This window comes from Empidonax traillii, unplaced genomic scaffold (genome assembly GCF_003031625.1).
Source record: "Empidonax traillii isolate 1590-97213 ecotype Southwest subspecies unplaced genomic scaffold, ASM303162v1 scaffold24:size2376012, whole genome shotgun sequence".
NCBI lineage: Eukaryota > Metazoa > Chordata > Aves > Passeriformes > Tyrannidae > Empidonax > Empidonax traillii.
The window spans coordinates 2,097,210-2,105,713 of record NW_020955217.1 but is presented as its reverse complement, the minus strand read 5'-3'; the positions used below and the strand labels follow the sequence as shown (position 1 = coordinate 2,105,713).

Here is an 8,504-nt window from a genome sequence, read left to right as displayed (position 1 = left end):
AGAAAATGCTGGGAAGAAAGTGGCAGAGACCCAAGTAGATAGTCATTGCACAGCAATTTTTAAAAGTAAACAGAAGCCTTTTCATTTCAATATCTCTCTGCCCTGGTTCAGACTATACCTGAATCAGCATTTACAGAATGCTCCACCTCCTCCCTGAAGGTGACATTTTCTCTTTTCTGTGTTATTTTAACCAGTGGTCAGTGCCTCATTTTCTCTCCCCCTTCTGCTCTCAGTATCTTTTTGACAGAGCACATTCCCTTTTTCTTCCCTTATCTGCAGGCCAGGTGAGGGACACTGCTGCCTCTGTCCTCCTTCACCCCTGCACCAATCCTACTGCATTTGTCTTTTGTATGAATCCTTATTCTGGGCCTGCTGTATCTGCCTAGCTGCTGTTCATGTGCACACCTCATAGCAGCAATGATAGTCAACTGTATTCACTGTGGGTAATTATGTGTAGGGAAAGAAAATAGAAAACCAATTTTGTTGTTGTTCCTAATCTCTGCCCACATGCTCCTGTTAAGGTGGAGTCTTTACAGCAGGAGCAAAAACAGGCCATTCAGAACAAAAATATGGGAATATCCACTGCACACACATGGTCTTCCACAAAAGAGTGCCTTGAAATATTTGTGTTGTGAAATTTATCAAAAATCTTTGAAAAGGGATTTGGAGTTTGACCAGATTCTGTGGAGTTTAGGGAGGAAAATAAGCTTTTATATAGAATGCTTTTCTTCCCCCTCTTCCCCCCAAGGTAATCAGTAAAGGATTTTGATATGACTAAATGGAGATTTCACATGTTTCTGTATCTGTCTTTTCTTTGCTTCTAGGGTGCAAATTTAGGGCAAGTTTCACGGTGCCAATGGACTATTAGTTTTTTTCCCAATCTGTGGCACTAATATCTCATACTGGCACAGATTTTACAGTATTGAGTCCCTGGCTGGGGGAACACAGCCAGGTTAAAACTGAGATGTGAATGGTGGCCTGTGCCTTGGCAGAGCAGAGCTGCTGTGTGGCCCTAGGAAAACCACTACACATATCAACTCAAAGATCACCTTCACAAACACCCTGATAATCCCTACCCTTCCCACTCTCATAAAATTCCACCGCCCTTTAACTCATCTGGGGCTGACAGGCTACTTGATTTCCACTTGGAAAAGGGAAGGCAGTATCACTCTTTCCTTCCTCAAAGAAATAAAGGAACAGTAAGGTAGAAGAGGGCAGCATCTTGACTATGTTTGCTTGAGGTTTTATCAGTTTGGGGTATAGAGTTTCTCATTTTATTAAACACATTTTCATGCATGTGTGACTATGAATGTTTGTACTGGGCTCTGGTACTGGCACTGCAGCAGAGGATCAGGTGGTGAGGTGGGGGTTGAAGGATTAAATATAGTTTCTGCAGTGTGATCATCTCTCCTCTGTTTTTAAAACCTCCAGCCTTCTCCTGAATTACCCCGTGGGTAGCTTAGTAACAGATATGATGGCCCATTCTTTACTGCACTTAAAAAAAACCTAGAAAATATACTGCCATTCTGGAAAGAAACAAACAAAACTAATGAGCTGAAGGTGTTGTCATGGAAGTGTTACTTACAAGCACGGAAGGGGCAGCTGCCCTTCACTGAGCTCTGCTGAAGAGCCAGAGCATAAAGCAGTGCTCTCTGTCACGTACAGCCAGGAGGCTGCGGGCTCTGTAAATGCTGTTTGTACAGATGATGAGTCCCCTGCCGAAACGGGTGATCAGTGGACCGGGGTCAGAGACATTAACACGCTCAAAGACACGGTGCTGGATGATCACTTGTGCTGGCCATTGCCATGCAGAAGGCACATTAGGGGGAAGCTTGGCAGAGCTGGGTAACTCTGAGCCTCTCTATTTGCATGCAGCACAAGAAAGCAAGAAGTGCTCGTCTCCTGTTTAAAGGCAGCTACTGCTGCTTCACTGGGAGCTTTGGCCTTTTCAGTGGGGAACCCAGGAGACAGGCTGTCAAAACAGAAGTCTCTTGTTCAAACTACCAAGCTCATGAAGCGGGGTAATGAAAATAAATAAATAAATAAATAAATAAATAAAGTTTAAAAGGCTCAGATCAGTCAGACCAAAGAGAGTTGTTGTTTCTGGGTTGACTTATTTTTTCCTTTTCTGAAGTTATTTGGTTATTTTGAGTTGGTTGGATATAGAAGCCCGAAGTGTGGAGTTCTCAAGGTATTGAAGATAAATTCATAGTTCAGTTTTGCAAACAGACAAACAAATAAAAGTTGACTTACGCAGTGGAGGTTTTATATTTCCTCATTGTATTTCCTCTACTTTGTACAAATCTTCCTGGAAATCTCTTTAGTAGCTCTTACTAACTGTGTGATGCTTGCTGTGCAGGGCAGAACTGATCAACTGCAGGGAATCCTTCCATTTTCATCTGCTGGTTTTTTTTTTTTTTTTCAGTCGTGTCAAATTCCTTCTCTTCATTCCCTTAGGAGCTGAAAAAAGATTTAATTGTTAAATTTGCATAGCAATTCAGCAAACAAGCTCTCCAGTCTCATGTAGATCTTTAGCTGTTGCAGGCTTAATTTTATTTATAAATCACTTACTTCCCTATGCTCAGTCATGATGGCATTTCATACTCAGGAGGCTGACACAGAGAAATTATTGAGGAACTGTCCATGTAGGGGACAGTTTAGGACTACTCTTTTATAATGTAGCTTGATTATTTTGAGAATAGGGCTTTGCAGGTGAATTGCGTTTGCCCTTTCTCCACAACTATACATGTCATAAAAGAATCGTGCCATTAAGTGGCTTCTGTGTGGTAGACCACTTGTAGCAATTCTGAATATGAAAAATAGCTTAAATCCTATTTAGTGGAATGAAACACAGTAAATACAAAAATACCTTCACTGTTGCTGGATTACAACATAAGAGTTCAGTTTTAAATATTATTTGCAAGTATTAAGATTTGGAGGGTTTCTGCAGGACATAGGAAAGGTAGAACTTTGTTAGAGCAAACAGAAAACTCCAGGTTTCTAAATGCAGTCGACAATACTTCATGCTAACATCTAGAGACTTTTAAAATCATGACACAGGCAGTTGTATTACTAGGCTCAGCTGTCCAAAGATGTGGTGACACAATTTAGTGGTGCAGCTTTAATATTTAATATTTTGATGCTAAGACTGTCCACAATTCCCTTTGCATCTCTACCCTGCTCTACTGAATCTGTTTCCTGTGACAAACCATGTTGACAATCTATAGGCTCAATAATGAAGAGGAAACTCCACAATTGTCAGGAAGAGGTGTTGTATCAGAGAGGCAGTAGCCTAGCTGAAAGTGTGAAGCTCCTACCTTCAGTGGTCACAAACTGAGCTATTGCAAGTGTCCTTGTTGTAAAGCATTCAACCTTTGAAGTTTTGAAGATCCAACCAGATGAAGCCCTGAGGAGCTTCATCTGAACTCACTGCAGACTTAGCTTGGCTGCTGGGGGCTAATACACAAACCTTACTTTAAACAGTTTATTCAGAGATGTTGTATTTCAGCAGTGCATTAAAAAGGCATGTATTTCACTTCAGTAGGAAAATCCCAGTGCTTCACATACAGCAAATAATGTATCGCGTGGATGGAGTCAACACTTCCTTCTAGTACTGTATACCATCAAATAACTGAAATAATTAATTAATTATTACTTTTGAAGGAGACACAAACCCCATGCATCACCTCCAAAATGTACTTTGAGTCTTAAATCCAGCTCACACAGCAGTTGTCATGTATGACTGACTCTACAGCACTGTCCATTTTCAGTTCCAAGGCTACTCAGCCATTTTTGCCAGGAACACTTGGACATACCTATTTCAGGCTGTTCAAGAAAAATGTGTGCTTGTCATTCCGAAACTTATGCTTCATGAACATCCATGCCTTTAACTGATAAAGAAAATGTTGCAGAAGTAGGCTTGAAGAAGTAAAACTACAGCTTAAGATCCATAAAATATTCTAGGGAAGTCCTCCTGAGAGAAAAAAAATCTTAAACATTCCTTGACTCTCCCCCTCAAAATGTACGCTATCATGTTGCTGCTGGTGATACAGTAAAATTATCATCTTAAGGTAGGCACGCTATAATGAAGTGATGCTGGCTAGTACCAGTCTGGTATCTCTCCTATAGCTGGTTATGTTTTCAGAGGGCTTACAGAAATTCAACTGCTCTGAGTAACTTAAAGTAACCCCTGACACGTGTGCCTTGAGATGTGGGAATCTTAGTTTTGGACTGTGACAGTTTCCCCAGCCTTAACTTCCCTCCAGCCTTACACCTGAACATTTTTTGTGTTGTTGCTGTTGGCACAGGAGACGTATACACTTCTGTATTGACCTTCTAAACCATCTCTCTCTGTATCTTTTACTCCCGCTGGCAAAGAAAACAACAGTTTAGCTGCTTTCTCAATGTCAACTGTCTGCACCGAGTTTATCATACTGAACTGTGTAACTACATTTATGCATTAAAGAGTAGTCAGGAGATATGTGAGTCCCCACTTAGCCTTGGAACATGTTGATACTATCTGCAAGGCAAGCCGTTCCCCAGGAGTTATGAAATCAAACAGGGGATTTAATTGATGAATGATTTGTTGTCTCAGATTCTTGTTCCCAAGGAAGAAGAAAAAAATAAAAAGGTAGTTTTCCTTGGGATGTAAGTAGACACGAGCTTAACAAGGCAGTAGTGAATGAGAGCATTTCATCCCACTTGGGCAGTATTCTTGGGATTATGAGGAAACTTAACTTCTTTGGATGTCTGGGGAATCATTTGCATGTACCATGACTTAGAAATAGGTGGGATCTTGCAAGTGATACAACACAGAATTTTGTGTCCTTTTCTCATAAAAGTCACATTAAATTATCAGCCTAGTGCTTTCCCAGTATATTGTCTCACTGATCTTGAATGAGCCATCCTGGTGTTGGGGGAACAGTTATCTGGGTGATAATCAGTGCTGAGACCTCAGAGCAGCTCAAAGAAATCTGAGAGCTATATAAACTTTCAGCTGAAATTCCTTTAAGCAATTTTCCCTCCACTAGTCTTCTGAACACCAAAAGAAGCATAAGCCCTGACTCAGGCAATGTGGAGTGTTTGCTCTGGCACCCAAGCCAGCAGATGTGACTACTTGGCATCCTTTCCTGAGACTTGAATCTCCTGGTATGTCTATGCCAAATGTACCCACATTATGCAAGAGTAATGGAAATTCGCCAGGCAGAGCAATGCTATGTTTTCCCAGATAAATGTTGCTCAGTTTAATTTTGAGGAACTGCTTGATAAAAGCCTCAGTGATTACCTTGTTTGCCTAACTGTCTTCATTCTGTGAGATCCAGCACTTTTACTGGCACAGAGAATATATGAAAAACATGAGGGGACAAATGCATCGGAGGAGCAAAAGAGGCCAATCAAATCTCCTGGTGAAAGGTGAAGCGCCCACCTGAGAAAAAGGGTTTCTTTCCTCCTTAGAAGATAAGTTGACTGCACAGAAGGTCCACTAAGAATAGTTTGTCATCTGACATGGTTCAAGTGACTCAAGCTGCATGGTCACAGTGAACTGTTCATTTCAGTTTTTCTCCAATTCCAGGCAAAGCTCACCATGGAACAATGCTGGCATGAAGGTCATTTGTCTTTGGCAGTACCAGGAAGGTGAGACAGAAATGTAAACAACTCATATTGCACAATATCTGCAGAATATAAGGAAGCAGAAAATGAAACATAACTGAATGAAAATGTGCATAGGATTAGCCAGCTGAAAGACAGGCATTAAAATATAAAGATATCCTAATTATCACCACCCTGCCCTTCATTTGAACCAACTACTATTTGCCTTCAGCTATTGCACCAGGGCAAGACTTTTTAATTCATATTTAGTTCACACAGAAATACAGTCCTGTTTCTGGCTGTGGTGTTTGATGGCTAACGCAAATCCTAAAAATGGTAAGTATGATTTATTAATCTTTAATAGCCAAAGTCACTTGCCACAATCTGACTCAATTATATTCAACATGCTTGTAGCATTCACGAACAAGGAAGCCCAAATCAAGCAAAGAGTCATGGATATGTGCTGTGCAGGTAGCTATGATTCAGCTCTGAAGTTGAGGAAAGCTCTAAATATCCCATGGAGACTCTTTGAGGCGTAGCAAACCTATTGTCACCCAACCATGGCCAAATAACATGGCTGGAGCATGCAATGCCTTTTGCTGGGGGATCCTTCACTCTACAGCAGAACAATGCTATTGGAAGTGGAGGAACACCTCAAATAGCAGCAGGGGATTGCTGTTATACTTTTAGGGCAACTGATTGCTTCAGCAAACAGCCAGAAGTAGCCATTTCTGCTCAAGTTACTTACACAGCAGTAATCAAGTTTTGTTAGCAAATTTCAGCCATAAAGGAAATCCAAAAGAAACTGACTTCTAACCCTGCACTTCACCTTCAGGAGATGAACTGGGGAAGAGACACAGTGAATCGCAGGGCTTCTGCTATTTATTATCCAGGGGCAAATGGAAAATGGAATAATTTTCACAGCATTTTAAAAGGCTGTTTACAAACTGTTGGCCTGGAAGGAAAATCCTGTAAACCATTCATTGCAGATGTCTTACCTAACCACCTGTCTGACATTCAACAAGACTATCCTGCAGGGATAGAAGCAAGGTGCTGATGTTCTCCAAAGCCCCACACAAATAAGAGTTAATACACAGTTATGGCTGGGTGGATAAATCCCAATGAATAACTTACTCAATTACAATGTCCTTTTTTGATCTGCAGACATTGTTGTGAGTTTCTCAGTTATTCATTTGAAATTATTGTGTGAGTTATTTGTTGTCCACAGCAGTTCATTGCAGAATTAGTCAAAATAATGCTGAAACTCATAATACCAGACAGAGAGCAGATATTTATTTTCTTTGATTAGCTAAATGAGACATTTCGCATCAAGTTTCTGCTTCAATATTTAGATTCTTGAAAGAGAAAATAGCCTTGTGAAAATACTGTGTAATATTTACTTAAATGCTGCTGTTTCAATAGCTGGTAGTAAATTCATTCAATAGATTATTTGTGAAAGTCGGCAGAAAAAACATAAATAATCAAACAAACTATTTAAATCATTTAAACACAGCATTATCTGAGGGTTAAGTAATGTTTGCCTACTTGCAAACACAGTTGCCAGTTGTCTGCAGCAGATTGTATAGGACATACCTTCAAATTTAAACTAAAAGAGTAGTTTACGTATACAAGCTAAAAATAATTCTGATAGTTCTTTCATACAAATTAAAAAAAAAATAAACCAAGGAATTTTTAAACGGAACAACTTCAGTTGCCTTAATCATTTTTGGTCTGTGAAACACAGCGGCCCAGCTTCACATACAAATCAGAAATGGTATAATATCGAATGCCTTGACCACATTCATCAGGAACAGAAGATCTCTGCTCTCAGCTCCCCTAATGGGCTGAGTTACTTGCTAATCCTCTATAAATGTTTCCCAGAAAAAAAATTCAGTTGTGTCGAGCTACTAAGAATCCTGTCAGTATGTAACAACAAGAACAAAATCCTATGCATAATAAAATATTGAAAATACATGTATAGTCTTTGGCTGTTCTATATTGGCTGTTCAATGGTTCAGTTGGTGTATTAAAATGTGTTTTCAGACATTATTTTGGTTAAATTCAATCCTACTTGACACTTACAAACAATTTAAGAGAATTAAGGTATTTCATATACTAGTTGTTATTCTTCCTGCTGAATGGATGAACACATTCCACAGAAGGGAAATTACAGAGATGTAAGTTATGCTGGGTGACAGGGATATGGAGTTAGGCAACATTCATGCTTCATTTTGCTAATGGATTGGATTACAACCCTTCTCCTTAGTGAAAAGTATAGGGATGAAGAAGATGCACACAGTCTTTGCTTTTTTGCTGTAGTCCAACAGGATGCTTTGTAAGTTATTCTTACCAAGTGTAAAAATGAGTTTAAGTGACAGATTATGTATTTGCTTACCTACATTTAACACTGGCATCTCTCCATTCACTCACACTAGGGTAAATATACTGAGGCTCTGGCTCCATATTCCCCTTGTTTGATCTCACTCTAGATCAGCGATGCCAAACCACCAGCACTGGCAAACAGAGATCTGGGCTGGTACCAATGACAATGAGCAAACAACACTTTCAAAATATGTTTGACGCCAGATAGCAAAGAGCACCCTCCCTACTTCAGGAGCTCAGATAGAAAGGCTTTCTGCTCTGAAATCCACAACTATCTCCTGCATGTGGCTGGAAGGGCCAATATACCATTTTTTTTTCTGCAGCCCCCAAAAAATAAATGCACTGTATTTATCCCAAACAGTGGTACATAGACGGTTCATATTAATCCAGTTAATCTCAAATTGTTTAAGCATAAACAAACCTAGCTCAGTAAGACACAAGAAGCACACACGAACCAGCTAAAATTTTCATGTCAACTGGCATTTCAAACCTTTCAGCTTCTACTAGACATCTTCAGGAGGACACAACAAAAC

General features: G+C 39.9%; 1 long non-coding RNA gene across 1 annotated transcript; it reads right to left on the bottom strand.

Moving 5' to 3' along the window:
• Positions 1–741: 741 nt before the first annotated feature.
• Positions 742–5,727, bottom strand: LOC114068691. Its single transcript, XR_003573647.1, has 2 exons — positions 5,285–5,727; positions 742–2,460 (listed from the first exon to the last, which is right to left on the bottom strand). It is a non-coding gene; the product is annotated as an uncharacterized LOC114068691 (long non-coding RNA).
• Between the last annotated feature and the right edge of the window lie 2,777 nt (positions 5,728–8,504).